Source organism: Dryobates pubescens, chromosome 11, assembly GCF_014839835.1.
Source record: "Dryobates pubescens isolate bDryPub1 chromosome 11, bDryPub1.pri, whole genome shotgun sequence".
NCBI classification, from domain to species: domain Eukaryota; kingdom Metazoa; phylum Chordata; class Aves; order Piciformes; family Picidae; genus Dryobates; species Dryobates pubescens.
This window is the reverse complement of record NC_071622.1, coordinates 15,052,743-15,071,852: the sequence shown is the minus strand read 5'-3', so window position 1 is coordinate 15,071,852 and position 19,110 is coordinate 15,052,743. Positions and strand designations below refer to the sequence as shown.

At 42.3% G+C, this 19,110-nt stretch overlaps 1 protein-coding gene across 2 annotated transcripts in view; it reads right to left on the bottom strand.

Moving 5' to 3' along the window:
- The window catches only part of BRINP3 (BMP/retinoic acid inducible neural specific 3), a 232,250-nt gene extending 213,407 nt beyond the window's left edge, over nt 1–18,843 (bottom strand). Inside the window, exon 1 of one of the 2 annotated variants that reach the window (XM_054165573.1) lies at nt 18,574–18,843. The gene's annotated coding sequence lies outside the window, so the exon portion shown is untranslated. Of the gene's footprint in view, nt 1–14,845; nt 14,962–18,573 lie in introns of those variants that run through there. The other variant, XM_054165574.1, reaches the window with a different exon arrangement.
- Nucleotides 18,844–19,110: the final 267 nt, after the last annotated feature.

The window sequence follows — 19,110 nt, the reverse complement described above, 5'->3', positions numbered from 1 at the left end:
GTGGTTTTGTTTTGTTTTTTTCCAATAATGCTCATCATGAATGAAAAACAGGCAGCAGAAGAATGATTGCCTGTTAGCATCAGTACAAAATCATTCAGCAATGTCTCTGCATAAGGTCGCAGTTCAGATATTGGGCAGAAAACACAAGATTCAGAAGACCCACATTGCTTTTTTTTCTTATGTCCTTGGGAAAGTCTCTTAATGGCTTGTCTTCACTACAAACCTTGTTAACAGGCTCTCATTCTGCTCAAAATACTGGAGCTGGACAAAGAGTGACTGCATTGATCGGCAGCACTAGACCTACCTATGCACAATGATGAGCTCAATGAGTTATTCAAGCTCCAGACAACACAATTTTGAGTATCCCTAAGAGTAGCACTTAAATTTCAGTCCAATTCAGTCCAACCCAATGGGATCAGCCCAGAAGCATTATTTAAAAGGAAGCTAAACAATTATTTGGGTGCCAAATCAATAATCAAGTGTCAGCCATAGACTTGTGTAGGTACTCAGTGAAGACAAGCCACAGTTTCTCTCTGTCCCATAACAGTGAAATAGGATAATAATTCTACATACTGCTCAGACTTTGTGAAAACATCTATGAAGTTGTCAGAAATACTGAAATAATAATGGTCATATAGATTACTAAACATATAGAAACCATCAGTTCTAGTTTTTCAGTGTAAGTAAAGCAGCACAGAATTAATTAAAATATATTAATGCAAGAACTTTCTTTTTTTTGGCTTTTCTTTTTTTAGCTGACAAATTCGCAGGGGAAAAAACATTTCAAACTCACATTCACTCAAGACAACACTCATCATGACACTTTTACAGTGCTCCTTGCTGTGATTTTTGGTTTTCTTGGTGAGAAACTTTTCTTTCCCATCAGTAGTGTAATTTGTACACTGAACGAGAGATGCTTCCAATAGAACGGTTCTGCAACTGCCCACTCAGTACCATCCCTCCATTAGAATGGAAATGGTGTAGCTGAATACATATGTTCTGTGTATATATTTAGGATATTAATATTCTGAGGATATTATATCAGCTGCAGGAAGTCAACTGCTTCCAGAAGAACACAGATTTTCGTATAAACCAACAGGAATTTATGGGCTGAGAATATAATAATCTCTCTATACAACCAGAGAAACAGTTGAAGTTTATTGTCTTTTTAGGCACAAATGTAATTGTCTGTAATGTGATTTGGACTGCATCCTGCAAACAACAAATATGTATGTAATCTCACTGAGAAAAAAGGACCCTGTTCATACACTTTATGATAAGCATATGCCAAAGCCCTCAGCTGTAACCATAAACCAACCACGCAGTAGTTGATGATCATAAAATACAGGCTCTGTATTAATTTTATAAACCCTTTATAAATGAAATTCCAGAAGTCTAGTAAAAACAGCTCTCTAACTTAGATTCATAGAATTCATAGATTCATAGAATGGAAGGAACCTTGAAGATCGCATAGTTCCAGCCTCCCTGCCATGGGCAGGGGCTCTTTCCACTAGACCAGGCTGCTCAAGACTTCATCCAGCCTAGCCTTGAACACCTCCCTGGACTACCTGTTCCAGTGTCTCACAACCCTCACTGGAAAGAATTTCTTCCTAATCTACAGTCTGTATCTGCCCTCTCAAGCTTCAACCCATTCTCATCCTATCTCTACAGATTCTTGTGTAAAGTCCCTTCCCAGCTTTCTTGCAGGCCCCTTTCAGGTATTTTCACTTATACTCTTGACCATCACTGCCACACAAAAACCTGCAGGCCTGTGTACACCATGGGAAGTTTCAGTATCTTCTCCCTAGGCTGGTGCTTGCTTTCACAGGTTGAAGTCCTTGTATGTGAGGTTACACCATCATGCAAGCCTCATCACATCATATGGAAAATCATGCACAGAATTAAAAACAAGAAGAAATAGGTTGCTCTCCTGGCCTATAAAAGTTATGATGATCATCTGGTTGCCATTTCCTCTTTAAAAAATTGCTTGATATAAATGAAGAAGATACTGTCAGTCACTTCCAGACAGGCCAGACTAGCTTTTGCATCACAACGGAGTAAAAACCCAAATACTTCTGTCTCGCCTTACCAATCGGAAAAATATATCACACAGCATGCTCATCCCCCTCCATCATCTTTATCGCAGACTAGGAAGATCTTGGGCATAATTTCTTGACATTTCATGAAGATACAAAGAGCATAATGAGATTTTTAATTTTCTTGCCTACTGCTGTTATAAAATTGTTAGCTAAGACATGAGGTTCTATTTTTCCTAAATTATCTTCTCTATTGAAAACATCCTGTAATGGTTTAAATTACAAGAGGTAGGAGTTTACTTTTTTGGGTGCTTATTATCACTAAAGTGTTTCAGGCCATTAAACTGTAATGATGACTAATTGAGTCCCTTTTGAATTCAAAATGGTAATATTAGGATTGGAAAATTAATTACTTTGTATATGCAGCATCTTCCTTAAAAGAGGCCAAAATGAGCACTTGAAAAGGAATAGTGAAGAGCCCTGCTCTGCACTTGCCTTAAAGCTACACCTCATGGCAGGTCATAAATTAACTGCTGGCAAAACATCTTCAGAGAACCTGTATTGTTAGAGAAGTAAATAATCTTCTTGTTTTAAAGATATATGAAAGTATTTTCCAAAAAGGTATAAATATTCAGCTAGTCCTTAGGGAGAGTAAAATAATGGCTTCATCTCTAACAGACACTTAGCAACGTGCCTGTATTGTCCAGTCATTGTAGAGCCAGTCTGTGTAGTTTTAATTCTCCTAATACCCCCTGGGGAAATAAACTCTTACCTCAATTTAACAAACAAGGAGCTGAAGCATGAAAAGACCACAGCTAAGTTGTTGGGGTTTTAAGCTGTTAGGAGGATTTAAATGTGTTTTTCCTATCAAATGATAATTAAAACAATTCCAGCCTAAGGAATTTTCCTAAGGTTACAGTGTAGAAAATATCTCAAAATTTGAATACTCAGATTGTCTAGTGAATATAAATGCCCTGAAAACATTTTTTGGAGGACTTTCATAGGTATATGGGACACAAATGCTGTAGTCACAGCCTTCATAGAGCTCCAGGGACAAACAATCTGAAATAAATCTGTGTTAGAGCACACGCTGCTTTGAAGGTGGGATGGGAGAACAGAGAAAACAAATGAACACATGTTAAGTAATAGAGGTGGTGGATTTTAAAGTGAAGATACTCTGTAGAGAAGACATCTTCAAACAAAGCTGTCATGTCAACACCCTATCTCTTTGAAGTGCTACCTTAGAGGACAATTATCAGGTAGAGAATCTCAGCACAATTACTCTCTGTTATCTCCAGGGTTTCACCCAGCTACCACTTCAAAAATGTTAATAAATTTTCAGCTCTTCCTCTTCTAAATTCTTAGGTTAGAGTGAGCTCAAGAAGCAAAATTATCTAAATCCTTCCTTGTTAGGAATCTGCTGTCTCTTCACTTTCATTAATGCAGGATGAATTTGACTCACCATCCTCTGAAATTCCATATCCAAGTCCTAGTTCTGCTGACCATGCAAAAGGTGCTGAAGCTGGTGGAATATGGATTCCATCTGAAAACACTGGCAAGTGCAAAGCAAACATCATGGCCATAGGGACAAATTCCTTTAATCTTCAGCTGTGATCAACAACATCCACCCCCTTTAGCTGTTAACTTATGGCAGGGCAAACCCCACCAAATTATTTCCTTTTTTTCAGGGAAAAGCTTTTTTTTCCATATTAGAAATGGTACACAATTACAGATGGGTAGTTTGCAAACTCACTAAACTGCTGTACCTAAAATAGTACAAAATGAAGTGTCTGCTAGATTTGTAGGTTGAGCTCTCTTGCTTACAGAACATTAACTGATAAATCATGTATGCTAAGAGACACAGAATAATATAGAATCAGCAGTCTTCAAGAAAAGGTAAATCAGTAAGTGTAAATACTTTCTAACATGGAAAGATGACAATTTTTTCTCAAGGAAAAATATAATCAGAAATCTCTGATAACCTCACTGCATGCTACCTTTTTTTTTGTTTCCTAAGAGGTTACATTCATGTACAGAACAGACGTTCTGATATACAGTAGATGTATAGCTGCTAAATAGATCACTCCTTGTTCACTAGTGGAGTAATTTTTTATATGAGTCAGTAAAGTTGATGTTAGGCACCATCTGTAGCTTTTTTGGGCCATGTCTACACCTGCAGTTCTCAGGAATCAAAATATAACTCTACAGTAAGTGTACAGACATTTTCATAAGCTTGAGGTGGGTTTTTTTTTTTTCCAGTATTTCTCTCTATTATGCAGGCTGAAAGATGCCGTTGCCTTGGTCTGAGATGCTCACTCCTCTTCTACATCTACAGCCTTTGCACTCTCTATCAGCATCACAGAAGGGAGCACAGCCTCTCTTCTATCACTCTCTTTTTTTGTGTCTCACAGAGATTTTCTGAGAGTCTGAAGCCTTTTGGGTTTTATGTTCACTAGGATTCCATGAAAATGCTGAAACATCCCAGTTCTCCATGGGGAGTTGAGACTCCTCTGCGCTGAAGTGGAATTCTTCTGGATGTAACTTCCAATAGGGGTAAAATGAAAATTTAAAATTGTTATTTTCAGAGATGTCCTTTTAAAGGAAAGTAATAAGGACCTCATCAGTGAACACTCTCTACAAGACTCAGAAACCTTCATGTCTCTAAGACAGTGCTTTCTGTGCAAACCTCAAAGCTCAAAGCCTAGTTTTCTTTGAGCTCCTCAAAAATGATAAGTATATATCTCTTTAAAAACAAAGAGAATAAGGAGGGAACACAACTACTTCTGCTTGTAAGTAGTTAGATGTCAGGGTACACTTGATATTTCTTTTAAATTGCACATCATGGAAACCAGGAATGGAAGTCTTTATTTTCCAACTATTACACAAAGTTCTCATGAATGCTACCTGTGAGCTGCAGCTTTGAATTGATCATGAGAAGCAGCATTTAATTCACTACAGCTGGATGGAGAAAAGCTCACAGAAAACAAGATAAGTCAGGACCACTTTTTTCAAAGGTGTTTTGATACTAGAAAATGGAAATTTTGCATAAGTAATAAAGCAATAGTCTGACTCTCAGAGATTAGTTTTATCTGTTATGAAACCCGGGGTTTATCTCTTAATGTCTTTTTTGCTTTGTCTTCCTCATCTGAAGTGTGATGGTGAGCATTTAGTCCACCTTTGTAAAGTGCTACAGGACCTACTCATAAGAAATCTGTCATATAATCAGTGATTTTAAAAATTAATTTATTTTTTAATCTATTTTTCTTATGTTAACAACTTTGAATGAATGAGAGCTGGGGAGGCACCTGTCCTTGAAATTCTCACACAGCCCAGTGTAAATGAAACAGCCATGAAATTGACGACATGATGTGGAAGAGCAGAAAGTGCTACAATCAGTATGGGCTACAGAGAAGGATAGAGCAGAGAGCAAAGGAGCATCTCATTTGTGCTCTGCTCTCAGTCACGAGTAGATTCTGTCCTTACAAAGAGGATACTCAAGTCCACAAAAAAATTCTCAAGATGAACTTCCCATATTCAGTTTTGGGCCCTTCACTGTGCAAAAGACACCGAGTTGCTGCGGAGATGTGGTGCTTAGAGTTTAGCAGTGGACTTAGTAGTGATGGGTTAATGGTTGGACTCTGATTGAAAGATCTTTTCCAGCCTAAAGGGTTCTATGATTCCTGAAGGACAGCAAAAGGATTCATGAACTGATGTGGACTTTTCTGTCCTGTGCTCACAGACAGCTGTTTGACAGTGGTTGCCTTTCACACATTTTGAGAGCCACCAGAAGGCTGGTGCAGCAACAAGAGAAAGGACCTGTACATTTGGCAGAAGAAAGAAACAGGGAAGGGGGTTAGGGAGTTAAAAGATGGAGAGCTCTGCCTGGCACCAGATCCTATACACATGAGCTGCAGGGTACAGCTTGTGCTGTTATGCAAGAAGTAGAAGGCATCTGGACAGAAAAAAATATATTTGTCAACAGATTATTTTCAGTGAAGGGGGTTGAATCAGCTTGTTCTCTGTTTTCCTTTGTGAGCCACAGTAAGTCCTGACCTAAGAACTGTCCTCAGCAGAGACTCAAAAGCAGATACTCTGGCAAATCTGAAAGGAAAAAATTCTACGCCTAGCACCCTCAAGTGAGTTTTACATTCCAGGCTTAAAAATAAGTAGAATCCCCACAGCAGGTCCTGGTATCTGCTTTCACCAGGTGCATCCAAGACAAACACTTTTTCTTTGTTCAAACAGAGATTCATCTACTGCTGGATTTCAGCTTTCTTCTCTGTGTGAGACAAGGACAAGACCCCTGTAACTATGTCCTTGAAAGCAGAAACAGAGAACAAACAGGATGTCTGATTCTTTTTGTATGGTTTTTTATTTCTTTTGTAATGTTTTGGGTTTTTTTTTTAGCTCATCCCAGCCTTCAGAGAAGAGGAGCAAAAAAATAATATGTACCCATAGAAAGAGAGAGCACACATCAGCCCAAGTCTTCTGCAGCCATCATCAGCTCCAGGAGGCAAGTGAGGGCTGGTTGTTGAAGATTACAGCTATTTCCCAAGGCACGTGACAAGGTGTCTGCTCTGTCCTGGCAGAATTTCACTCCTGCAAGTGTCTGGAGTCTTTAACTGGATGCACCCAAGTGCTTCCTACTCCACCCCAGTACAGATGCTGCTGGACTTCTCCGCCCTTGGAATATGTGCTGGCTGCCAGGTGTGCTTAGGTCATTGCTTTAATGCCTGGTATTTATAAAAGACCTTTTTTTTTTCCCCTCTGCTGCCCAGATCATGATGTATAAACTCCCTCAGGTGCTTTACCAATCTGTTCATTGAAGTTCATCCTCCTCTGCAAACAGATCCTAATGATGACATAGGGCAGCATCCCCACATTGCAATTTCAGCCTTTTGAGTGGGTCTGTTCCTGCAAGGAACACACTGAGGCAAAGAAATCAGCTGTCAAGGCCTTGAACAGCCTCACCTTGGGCTTCCACCCACTCTTGTGTGTTCCTGGACCTTCAGCTCCTGCCTGGGTGGTACTGCTGGGAATGCTCCAGCCCTGGAATCAGTGCTTGAGCTCCCTAGCTAGACCTTGGGCTTGGCTAAAATCATCTTTGTCTGGAGGTCACCATGCCATGGCACAGCTCCTGCCTTGGCTGCAGATGCTGGCTAGTTTAGCCCTTGTTCTGTGCTTGTGAGCTGGGAGGAGCTGTGCTTGCACACTGTGTAAAGTCAGAGTGCATGGTTTATGAAAGCACATGAGCTTTCTAGATGCCTCAAATGTGAATTATGTAGGTTCAAACAGAGGCAGAGAAACCAATTCAGTCTTCATGGTGTCTCGGTTCCTCAAATCTAATGGGGGTTAGCACCTAAGCCCTTGGCAGATAACATCCCTCAGTCGCACAAGGAGCTACAATGAAGTTAATTTCAGGAACAGCTAAGCAGGACCCTGAGTGAGCCCTGGGTTTCAGCTGACCAACCTCCAGGATGTCACAAAGACACAGAAAAACCTGCTGCTTCAAGACCTTTAAACCTGCTCCAGGTTGGGTGACCCTAGCAATCATAGCAGTTCACAAAGGATAAAATCTTGATCTTTTCATGAGTGCACAAGGACTGTCTCATGTGCAAAAAATCTTTCCATGCAGAACTGTGTGACATTTCAGTTGTAAGCCATTCTTCCATCGCAAAAACTTACACCAAGCATTCTCCTGAATCATTCAAGAACTTTCAGCTAAAACATCTGATGGCATGGAAAGAGTTAGAATGAAAGCAGAACAAGCTCTTTTTGAGTAAGTCTGGGATCTGTGCTACAGGAAAATAAAAGAACAGCATAGGGAGAGTTTCTAGCACAGTATCTCCTCAGGCACAAGCTGACATGTATCACTGTGACACAGAGTTTTACATACTGGAGCATCTGAGTTTGTGGAAAACCCTCAGCAGGAGACAGTTACCTAGAAGCTTGCATTTCATTTTACTTAACTTATTTAAACTCAATTCTTAGCTTAAAAACATTCAATATTCTCTGCTGTTGATCTCTCTGGATGTGTTTTAATGCCAGTTAAGTAGGTCTTTCGTATTTTTCAAAGAATACAACCTAAAATTAAATGTTAAACTCTGACTGGAAAGCCACAACATTTCTGTTGCACCCATAACTGTTAGTTCCAGGCAGTTTTCTAGCCAGATTTATCAGCTAATTATCAGCTGGCTATGAGAAGATGGTGCATGGTAAAAGGCATGTAAGCCAGTAAGCCACATCAGAGCCTCAAATAGCTCTTACCTGTTTCATTTTGTCCTTTGCCCAGTTTTAAATGCTAGAGTTGTTGCCATCCAGAAGGGAAGGAAGCAGCTCTTTACAGTTTGTCCACTAGACCTTTAGTTTTGGACATTCAAGTCTGCAGAACATTGCAAATATAACCGATTATTCTCTAAGGCAGAAGAGCTCAGGGCAGGCTGAAATAAGGTGGGGCAAGAAGAAACTTCGCCAGCCAGGAGACTGTTGAGCTGAATAAGATTCAGTTTATAGAGGAAAAAGAATGCTTGGAACATTTTCCTTGACATATAACTTTGGGTTTACTGTATAACCTTAATTTTTTCAGTCCTAGTTCCTGTTCATAAGATCATAAAAGAAAGACATTGTGAATCTTGAACAATTAATGGCTGTAGAGTCCTTCTGGACCATGGGATGACAAAAATGTCATAAATAGGAAGCTGTTCATTCTGCTAACAGAGCAGATGACTATTTTTGTTGCTACTTAAAATTTCTGTTTCTGGTGATTCTGCAACAAATGTTCAGAAAAGGATGGAAGGGAAAGGAATTGTCAGTCTCAGACAAAAATAGAAGTTACTTTGAAGCTATTGAAGTGCTAATATTGTTTGTACAATAATGAAGAGAAAGAGAAATAATGGTGTATAGCTGTTCTCTGGTCTTAAGAAGAGGGCCAGAGAAGCACTGAACACTGCCAACTGTAATGGGGACATATTTATTTTAGCTTACATCTTAGTTTCATGTGCCTCCATCCCCTCAGGTATTACCTCACTTAATCCATAATCCTGTTCATGATTCAAAATATTATCACAGAAATAAGATTTGGGTTGGGTTTTTGTGTGTTTTGGTTTGGTTTGGTTCTTATTTATTTTTAATTTTTTTTATTTCTAAGAATTAATTTCTCCCCTTAGAAGCTCTGGCTCCAGCATGGGATACAGCCCTGTAATTTTAGTTAAGTAATGTCTGATCAAGGATTTACACTCTTATTGATTTTATTTTCCATGTGAAAAAGAGTGGATACAGGTTAGACCAGCAGTTAGAGACCATCTCCATAAAGACCTAATGGCATGAGTTTTTTCTTTAAGTGCACTTTTCTGGACACATTACAATGAGAATGGATGATTGGATGTATTTTATCTCTTAGCACTGATATCAAATAAAATGGCAATGGTTTAGTTTTGCTCTTCTATTATGTCTTTCAGAACGAAAGTATGCCAGAGCTCACAGCACATTCACAGCTGATTCAGATGGTGTAGCTGGGTTTCAGCTGGCTTAAATGGATGTTTAAAACTCCTTTCAGGTTCCTAAGCTTCAACCTGACAGAGGAAAAAAAAAAAAAAAAGAGAGAAGAAAAAAAAAAATAAGAAAACTTACACCACTGCTGTCCTGTCAGAAATGACTTGTGCAAGCTCCCTAGACAGGAGTCAGAGTCAAGAGACCATGCTTCTACATCTGATCCTGCTGTAAATTGTTCTGTGACTTTTCCTAAATCTCTTTGCCGCAGCTTTTTCAGCCTGTAGCCGGTGTATGGGCAGTAGCCAGATCCTCTTAAATGTTCATGTTATAGCTATTAATTTTTTATAGTGAGAGTAAGGACTTTATGGCTGACTGAGCAAAGATTCAAACCTCAGCAAGCCAGCCTGGACCTAATTGCCTCTCAGGATGGATAATACGCAGAGCTTGATTGTACAAGTAATATTTATGTCATGTGTACTGGGCAGTCTGCATTTGCACATAAATATCACACCAAAGCTTCCTTGTAAGTCTTGATTTTTGACAAGTTTAGAAGAAATTACAAAATTAGAGAGGGGAAAAAAAAAAGTCTGCCTGCTAAAAATTGTCTTTCCTGTGAACGTCATGTTACAAGGAGACAAAGTCTGGGCTCCAGAGCCTCATCACAAATTACAATCTCCTCACCATTTGATTTTCACGATGCGATAGTCTGAACCCACGTTAGTACAAAATTATCACTGTTCGTCACTGTAGAGCATAGGAAAACATTCTGATTTAGCAGGAAGGTGCTAAGCTACCACTGAAAAGCTTTAAACTTGCAGCTGGCATTTTTGCCAGTGCAGAATAAGAGACACATCATCTGTCTAGTACACATTACAGATCACTGCAGTCTCTCTGAGGAAGATAGGATTTGTTTAATTTAGCTTATTTATTTATTTATTTGTTTGTTTGTGTTCTAGAAAGGCTGAGAAAAAGAAAATGTTCTAGACTTTGCCTAGCCAAGACAAAGCAGTGTGAAGAAATAAAGCTGGATTGTAACTAAGAGTATCTTACCAAAAGAGCCACTGCTGTCTCTTCAGCTAAGGTGAATCAGTCTAATAAAGTTACGTTAGCAGAGAGGTTGAAGGGTACTTAGTAAGTTACTGAAGCTTTTGCTTTTGAAGGCAATCAGCCACATTCATATAGATTCATAGAATCATTTTGGTTGGAAAAGCCCTTTAAAATCATCAAGACCAACCATTTTCTAACTCTACCAAGGCTAGTGCTAAACAATCTCCAGAAAAGCAACATCACCAACTAATGGTTCTGTGTGAAATAAGCCCATCATCTCTGGAGGAAGTCCCCACTTGCACAAATATCACTGCTTTACACAAACCAGTGTCACAATCACACAATGGTACAGGTTAGAAGGGACCACTGGAGAACTTTTTTAGAAACATTGATTCAAAAGTAAGAAATAATTAAACAATAATAATAATAATAAATAATAAATGTGAATTGCAGGACACATTAATGATCCTGCTTTGGCAGTGGGTTGGACCCAATGATCTCTTGTCATCCCTTCCAACCTCTAATATACTGTGCTACTGTGAATAAGGTGATTCATTCAAGAAGCACTGAGCATGTCAAGGAGAAGAGGTGGCTACCATCTCTGCCTATAGATCAGCCAATAGTTGAAGATGACAGAACAAAAGGTTGAATGCTGACATTCTGCTTGCACTGATTTTTAATCTTTCCTAAAAGTAACATAAGCCCTGACATGGTCTCTGCTGAGATGCTAAAGTACATATATACCTTTAAAGTACATGTATATGAAAGTTCATGTCCACAATTCAGCAACTCTGACATTTAGGGCTGCACATGAAGTACAAAACAAACAACATTATTTCAAGATAAGATTATTTGTAATTAATATTTGTGCTCTCTGTCCTCCACACTGCTAAAGAATAGGGATCAATAATATTTTAGGTGAAGAAAAGCTAATTAAAGATATACTCTTGGGCTGCCACCTCAACCACAATACCATTTTTCAGCAAGGAGCATTATTTTTCACAAATGATATTAAGCTTCCTTAGAAATAAAGGGTTTTAATAGAGAAAGGAGGAATAATGATAATAATTAAAACAAAAAAAAAATAAGAAGAAAAAATGTATTCATAATGGATTTCAATAATCCTATTTGGCTTTAGAATTATCATCCATGATCAGTTAACCAGGTGTTTTTGTTATTTCCAACAGGTTTCTAAGTAGTGAAAGAGCTAAATTAGCTCTACAGAGTTCTCAGTAGTCATGAGTGATATGGGATTAAAGGTACAGAATAGTGCCCTGATTCCCCAGATTTAGGTCATTTACCCGCCAATGCAGAATAAATACCTTAAAAACCACTTTTCATGTTAATCAGGTGATGGTGGATGTGGTAGTGAAAGTGTTACTGCAAATTAGCTGAATTTTCTAATCACCATTAATGTGGCTGCTACAGTAAAGATATCTGACTGACAAGCCTTAGGATCTCACCTCATTATAAAAGAAACCACTGCAGTTTAATAGTCTTCATTTAGCTAACAGTAGATATTGCCTGGACAATCTTCTTTTGAAGGTGGAACAAAATCGGTGGCCTTTGTGAGAAGCTCATTAGTTAAACATGAAAAGCTTTGACATGGCAGAGAGTGTCCTTCTCTTCTCTTGTTAGCACATTATTTTGTGGCACATAGAGCAAGTGGAGGCTTTCCAGGGGAGATGGGGAAAAAAAATGTGCTAAATAATCCATCACATGGCATGAGCCAGGGTAAAAGAGTAATGATAGCCACCACAGCTGTGGAGCGATGAAGAGGATGAGTATGTGCAGTATGTGCCACACATATTTATATCTGTGTATGCATATGGCTACACAAACTGTGTTTATGCATGCACACTTGCTGTGCTACACAGAAATGATTCATTTCAGAGCTAGGAGACCAAATTATTCACACTACAGTTTTCAGCATTGTCATGACTTGAGTTGCAAGGCACTGAGTGGGGCACTTCTGAGGATGGATCTCTTTCTCAACTTCATACACACACACAAAAAAAAAAAAAAAGATGATTTATCAAAGATGATAGAATACTAAGACCTAATCCAGCATAAAAACAGGTGAAAAACTCCTCAGTTCTTTAGTATATTAATGCTCTTTGACTCAAGACATGCAAAGCCTCACACTTCTGTACACAGCATCTAACTTCATGGTGCTCCCTTTTTTGATTTTCCTAAATCTGAAGTTCATTTTGGTTCCAAATTACTACTTTGGAAATTGATCTGGCATACAGTGAAGTTATTAACAATGCTCAGATCTCCTTTAATTGAGCAAGATCAGGCCCTCATTGAGCAGCAGACAGGTTGAGCAATGGAAAACAACGGTGCAAAGCGAATGGGGCAATAATTTTCTCCTTGAAAAATGCTCCCTCTTATAAGAGTATCAGGAGAGATCAAGAGAAAGTTGAAGAAAATCTCCCCATAAAATAGTTCATTCTAAGTTGCCACCTGCAGCAGTCTGACAGGACTGTTTTCTTTAATACAATCTTTCTGAAGGAGTGTTTTGGCTCTCTTTGTCTGGTGAGTTTGCTTCCACATGAGACTTCCAATATTTTAGGAAAGGAAAAAAAAATTAATCAATGTCTGTTTTGGAGGAGAGATGAAGCTTTGGGAGGAACAAGAAAGGGTTGCCCCAGACATGCATGATAGCTTGAAAACAGTATTTCCAGAAAGTATCATCTAATACTTCCCACCATGTCTTTTTTCTTCCAACTGATTGATCTCACTGATTAGTTCAAATAATCTAATTGATTGAGATTGCAATTTACCATTTATATTTTTTTTAACTGCTGAAGAAGCTGCTTGATGAAAAAAATAAATAAAAATAGCTTCTTTTTGTTTTCAGTGACTGTTGTATCTCAAGCAAGACATTTCTTACACTGATCATAGCCCATTATGATGACTCAATTTTTAATTAATCCAAATAAAGTAAAAATATTTTAGGCCCACGGATCCTTGTCTCTATCTGGGACTGAGAGGAGGGAAAACTCACTGCAAGCTATGTGACCAAAGAAACAACTTTTCAGAAGCACATTGGTGTAAGCAATGAGTAGAGTTCTGTAATCAATTCTTCACCACAGAATCCAGGCAGCAGAGGAAAATAAAAAAAGGAAAGGATGAGATGAGGTGATTACATCACCCAAAGATCCTCAAGTTGGTTTGTTGCCTTGTTGTACAAATGCTGCCTTCTGCAGCGGGAGCTGTAAAACATTCAGCTGTTTGTTTTCATGCCTCCTAGTTAACGTTTTCACTCACAGTGTTTCAGCTTCTCATGAGCGAGCACCCCAAACACACTGGTGAGCTCAGTGACTGGTGGGGAGGTGAGCTCTCACTGGAGGTGGATCAGCTCACTGGAAATAGAGCAGATCCCTCTTTTTTCTCCCTTGCTTAAAATATGTGATTTAGATGGTTGATGGCAAGAATTTGTAGGTATCTTCTTCATGGAAGTTTGATAATTAGCATCGCAACAGGATCGAAGTCTATGGTTCTGTTGCTACACTTAGACACAGTACGGAAGAGATGCAAATCCAGTGTTGCTGTTCTCAGAGCTGGGTCTCATGGAAAAGCTGATAGAGCACCTATGTAAAATGAATAGTTCCTTGTACAGCTGGAGCTGAGCACTGGCAGCAGTCTGTAAAGCCTGATGTCTAATCAGATTGCTCCTGCAAAGTGATTTTTTGTATGCTGTAAACCTAAGTGGGGCCACACAAGCTTTGTCTCTGTACACTTCATGTGTCAAGTCACTCCTCTCTGAAAATATAAACTATAAGGTTTTGATTTCACTTCTTTCTATGGAATCACTTAATTCTATGGAATCCTTTTGCCACATTCACATAAAGTTAGAGGTGGGGTTTCCTTGGAAATAAGTTATTTCTGTTTCTTCTCTCAGACTTGCTTGCCAGATACATATCTCTGAATTACTTTACATGCTTGTATTTTTTCCTATTTGGGTGTCTCTCACACTGGCCTTCATCTGATCTGGCTGCTTTGGATGCTACAGCAGAGCACCCTTCACTTATTGCATGCATTACATTTTCCTGCCAGTCCTGAATTCATTTCACACACAGACACTCACTCCATTCCTAACAGAAATCATTCCAACCTGAAGCTGATGTAGTCTTTCCAAGACATCCCCACACAGTCAATCCTACCATATCCCACTTTCTTCCATAACACTTAGTGAAAGCCACACAGAAAACACACTGGAATTTGGGGTAAACCACAACACAGATTGCTGGCAGCAAAGCCCTTACCTTCTTAAATGCATGTTGGTTTCTAAGTAGCACAGAAATCGCAGCCCCCCAAAAAACAGATCTCCTGTCTTCCAGCACAGGGCGACAGTTTACACTCTATTTTCTTTGCCTGGCTGTTTATACCGCACAGCTCATACCCGTGCTGCCGAGGAGGGGCTGCTGCATCTGGGAGGCGCACACGGGACTGGCGCTCGGAGCATCCTGCAGCCCTCGCTTCACTCCTCACGGCCCAGCCTCTCCCCGCCCGCTGCGGCCTGCCCCGGACAGTTCCGAGCTTGGGTTTCTCCTGCCCCCACCAAGTGACAGGCGAGGAGCTGCCAGTAGAGAACGATCTGCTCCTGAGGGGACTTGGGCAGCCTGGGGAGGCTGGCAAGAGGTGGGGGGTCCTGATTAGAGGCTGCGGGTCCTGGTGAGAGGCAGGGGTCCTAGTGAGGAGTTGGGGGGTCTCATTTAGAGGCTGGGGTCCTGGTTAGAGTTCGGAGATCCTGGTTAGGGGCTGGGGGTCCTGGTTAGAGATGGGACGTCCCGGTGAGAGTCGGAGGGTCCCGGTGAGAAGTTGTGGGTCTTGGTGAGAGGCGGGGGGTCCAAGTGAGAGGCTGGGGATCTTGGTAAGAGGCTGGGAGTACCGATGGGAGGCTGGAACCGGGGATCCGGGTGAGAGTCTGTGTGTCCTGTTAAGAAGCTGGGGGTACCGGTGAAAGGAGGGGTCCTGATGGGAGACTGAGGATCCAACAGCCCGCGGCTGCAGGAGCTCCACCTGGAGCCCCTCCTGCTGCTGCTGCTGCTACTGATGCTGCTGCTGCTGCGGTCGGCCCCCCACCACGGCCTCTCCTCTCCCCAGCCCCCTCCTCTCCCCGGGGGCAGGCACAACCTGAAGGAAAGGAGTAGGGCTAAGCCCAGACTGTTAAGGAGGCAGGCAGGGCGCTGACATACACCTTTAAAGGTGTTTCCCCTGCCAGAACCCCCTCCCCTTGTGTTCCTCTGCCAGTGCCAGCCAAAAGGGAGTTCCGATGCCACAGCTCCGGGGAAGATGAAGACAGCAGAAGTGGACATAATCCTTGGCAGCAAAGTCATGCACAAACAGGGCTTCTGGACTCCTAAATGAAGGGAAGAGGGCTGTCTGTGACCATTCCCTAGGGAATGGGCCATGAGTCTTGGGAGGTATTTGCATACTACTATACAAAAAAGGCAAAGAATCAACAAAGCAAAGCAAAAACCAGCAGAGTCCTGCCTAGCATTCCTATTTTGTTCTGAGTCATGCAGCTCAATGTGAGCAGAGGGTATCCTTTGGTCTGGGAGTGCCGAATGCTGGAAATGAACCATCAAGGCTAATGGAAATCTCCTCTATTAAGCACACCTCACACCCGCTTGTTGCAATTGCCCATTAAAGCCTACTTTAATTGCATTGATTTATTTGCTGTTTGTATGCAGAGGATCTGGTGTGTGAGTAACAGGGCCCCTGCCCACCCCCATCACCTTCTGCTGAGCACAGGAACACCAGTCTGGTCCGACCTGTGTCGGTTTTCCTGCCCAGGCACTGGTTTACTGCCATCCCTCACAGTGACTGTGATCAAAATCACTCCGCTGCCCTCTCCCTGCCTCCTGCCATCTCACTACCAGCCTCAGACCGGGGGAAAAGTGGAGGGCTCTTAAACCTGAGGAATATTCTGTTGATGGGCACATAAATCTTCTCTGCAGAGCACTATCATTTAGCTAGCATGGTGAGGTGGTGCTCACCAGGCAAAGCTGTTTCCACAGCCAATTAATCCCTCAGGATCTCCTGGCTGGGTTTTCATTCCCCCCACCGGCTTTGAGCTTTTGAAAAGTACTTACCTAGGTAACCCTAGGTTGGGGAGGGGGTAGGGCTACAAAAAAACTTTCCTAAGCAGCCTGATGCAGGAACACCACAGCAGCAGCAGGAGGAGCAGGTAATTCAGGAGAAAGGCTGGGATTTGGACAACTACCCCAGTGCCCTGCAAAGGGGCCTCGGGCAGAAGGTGTGGACAGCCTAGAGAGTCAGGGAGGGGCAAGGAGGGCAGGTCAGCAGTGATGGAGCTGGGAAAAACTGCTGGAGGAGAGACTTGGAGAGAAAGGTGTTGATCTGTGTGAAGTGGACATAAGGGTATTGTGTTGCTGGGAAGAAAGTGGAACTGGAAGAAGGATGAATTTTGAATCCCAGGCTGAAGGGCTTTTTCACTGCCCCTTTCATTAGCCAGCAATTTAAAGACAGAAAGTATGGGGAGGGAAGAGACAGAGGGGAGAATGTGGGGACCACTCACTGGAGAATGATGTTGAAGGGGCACTGATCTTTCCTGTCCCCTGCTTGCCACCAGGCAGTAAATTCAGATCTCATATATTTCTCACTGTTATCTCCACCTGTGTGCAAAACTTCAGCACCTTCCCTGCGATCTCTGCATGTACTGCTTTGGAGATATGGCACACACACAGGCACACACTTACCCTGAGCACCAAATGACAGAGTTAAATGGAGAGCAGTCAATACTTCCCCGTGAGAAGTAACATTTCCCCACCACCACCTTCTGCTATTGAACATGGGTGGATCTCTGCTGCTAATGAAAGGCACAGAAATACTGGCAGTATTAGCCACAAATAGCACTCTGAAAGCACTTGTCCTTTTTTTAAACAGTAAGTGTTGGGGTTTGTTGGCTTTTTTTTTTTTTTTTTTTTCTTTTCCCTTCTCTATTTTGCTCTCAAAGGAGAGAAGCCCTTACTTGATTCAGAAGATGTTCTACGCCTCAAAACGTGGCAGGCAGGTATCAATGTGAGGGTACGTTTCTTGTAGACAACACCTCGCTCCTATCCTGGACTCCTCCAAGTATTCCCTGAATGGTGATGAAGGAAAGCCGGGGTTGCGGTGGATGCAGCCCCGCGGGGATGGGGGAAGCAGAGCCCGTATCCGCGGGCAGGAGCCGGCAGCAGCTGCCCCTCCGAGCACAAGCCATACGACTGATTGGATTCGATCTGGAAATCCTTTCCTTATCCCTCTTGGAGATGCTTCCCCACCCCCAATCCAATCCAAGCTGCTTCAGGGGATCAGGAGTGATGAACTTTTCCACCGCATCTCCCCACGCAGACTTCCAGACACTCCTTCAGACACGCTTACGGCTCCTGCAGCCACCAGTGATTTCTGGCCATCTTCCTACACGAGAAGGAACACCGAGCCCTTCCAGCACCCTTCCAGTCCTTCCAGCACCTTTCCAGTTCTTCCAGCACCCTTTCAACCCTTCCAGCACCCTTTCAACCCTTCCAGCAACCATTCTAGTCCTTCTAGTACCCTTCCAACCCTTCCAGCACTTATTCCAACCCTTTCAGCACCTTTCCCGCACCCGTGCGAGCAGGTGGGCCTCCAAGGGTTAAACTAGAGAACGGAGCAGGTACGGTGCCTGGTGGAAAGAGTGCTAAGATATGATGAATAAGCAGCGGGATGGTACAGACTGCGCTGCGGACCGCAACTTAGTGCCGGGAGCGGTGCCTGCCGGGCGGGATGGATGTGGGCAGCAGGGCTGTTCTGCTGCTTCTTAATTCCTTCGAGTTCAGAAAGTGAATCCAGCCAGGCTGCTGAGGGGTTCAGGAGCAAGGCGAGGACACTCAGATGCTGCTTTTCTTTTTAATTTTCTTTTTCAATTATTATTTTCCTTTTTTTTTTTTTTTTAAATGTCCTTTTTGTTGAAAACGACCCATCTGAAGGTGAAAAAAAACCTACTCACCGGGTGAAATTGCAGGAGGCGAGGAGGCTGTGATTGAAACGCATCCCGACTCCTATCATACAGTCCATGGTCTGCGGCTTCAGGCTAGAGGAAGAGGTCTCTGCATGGTGGGGGACTTGGGGAGCCGTGGCAGCAGCTCCGTGCGGCACGGCGGCGAGGACGAGGGACCATTCACACCCTGCGAGCAGTGTGTGTGTGTGTGTATGTGTGTGCAGGGGACAGAGAGGCTCCGGACCCAAAGAAATGGGTAGGGGGGGAGGGGGGAAGAGGGGGAGGAGGAGGAGAGAAGGAAGGAAATCTAAGCACTAGAGGAGCTGCGGGGAGGGACAGGATTTGCTGGGGCTAGAGTGGGTTTTTTTTTTTGGTGGCGATGCTCAAGGAAGGGATAACAAACTGTAGAATCTCAACAGCGGGCAGAAGGAGGAGGAGGAGGAGGAGGAGAGAAAGGCTTTGCCAAGCCAGGTGGAGCAAAGACCACACCGGGAAGCAGTGGGCTGCAACCCAGCGAGGGGGCCCGGAGCAGGGTGGGACGGGGTT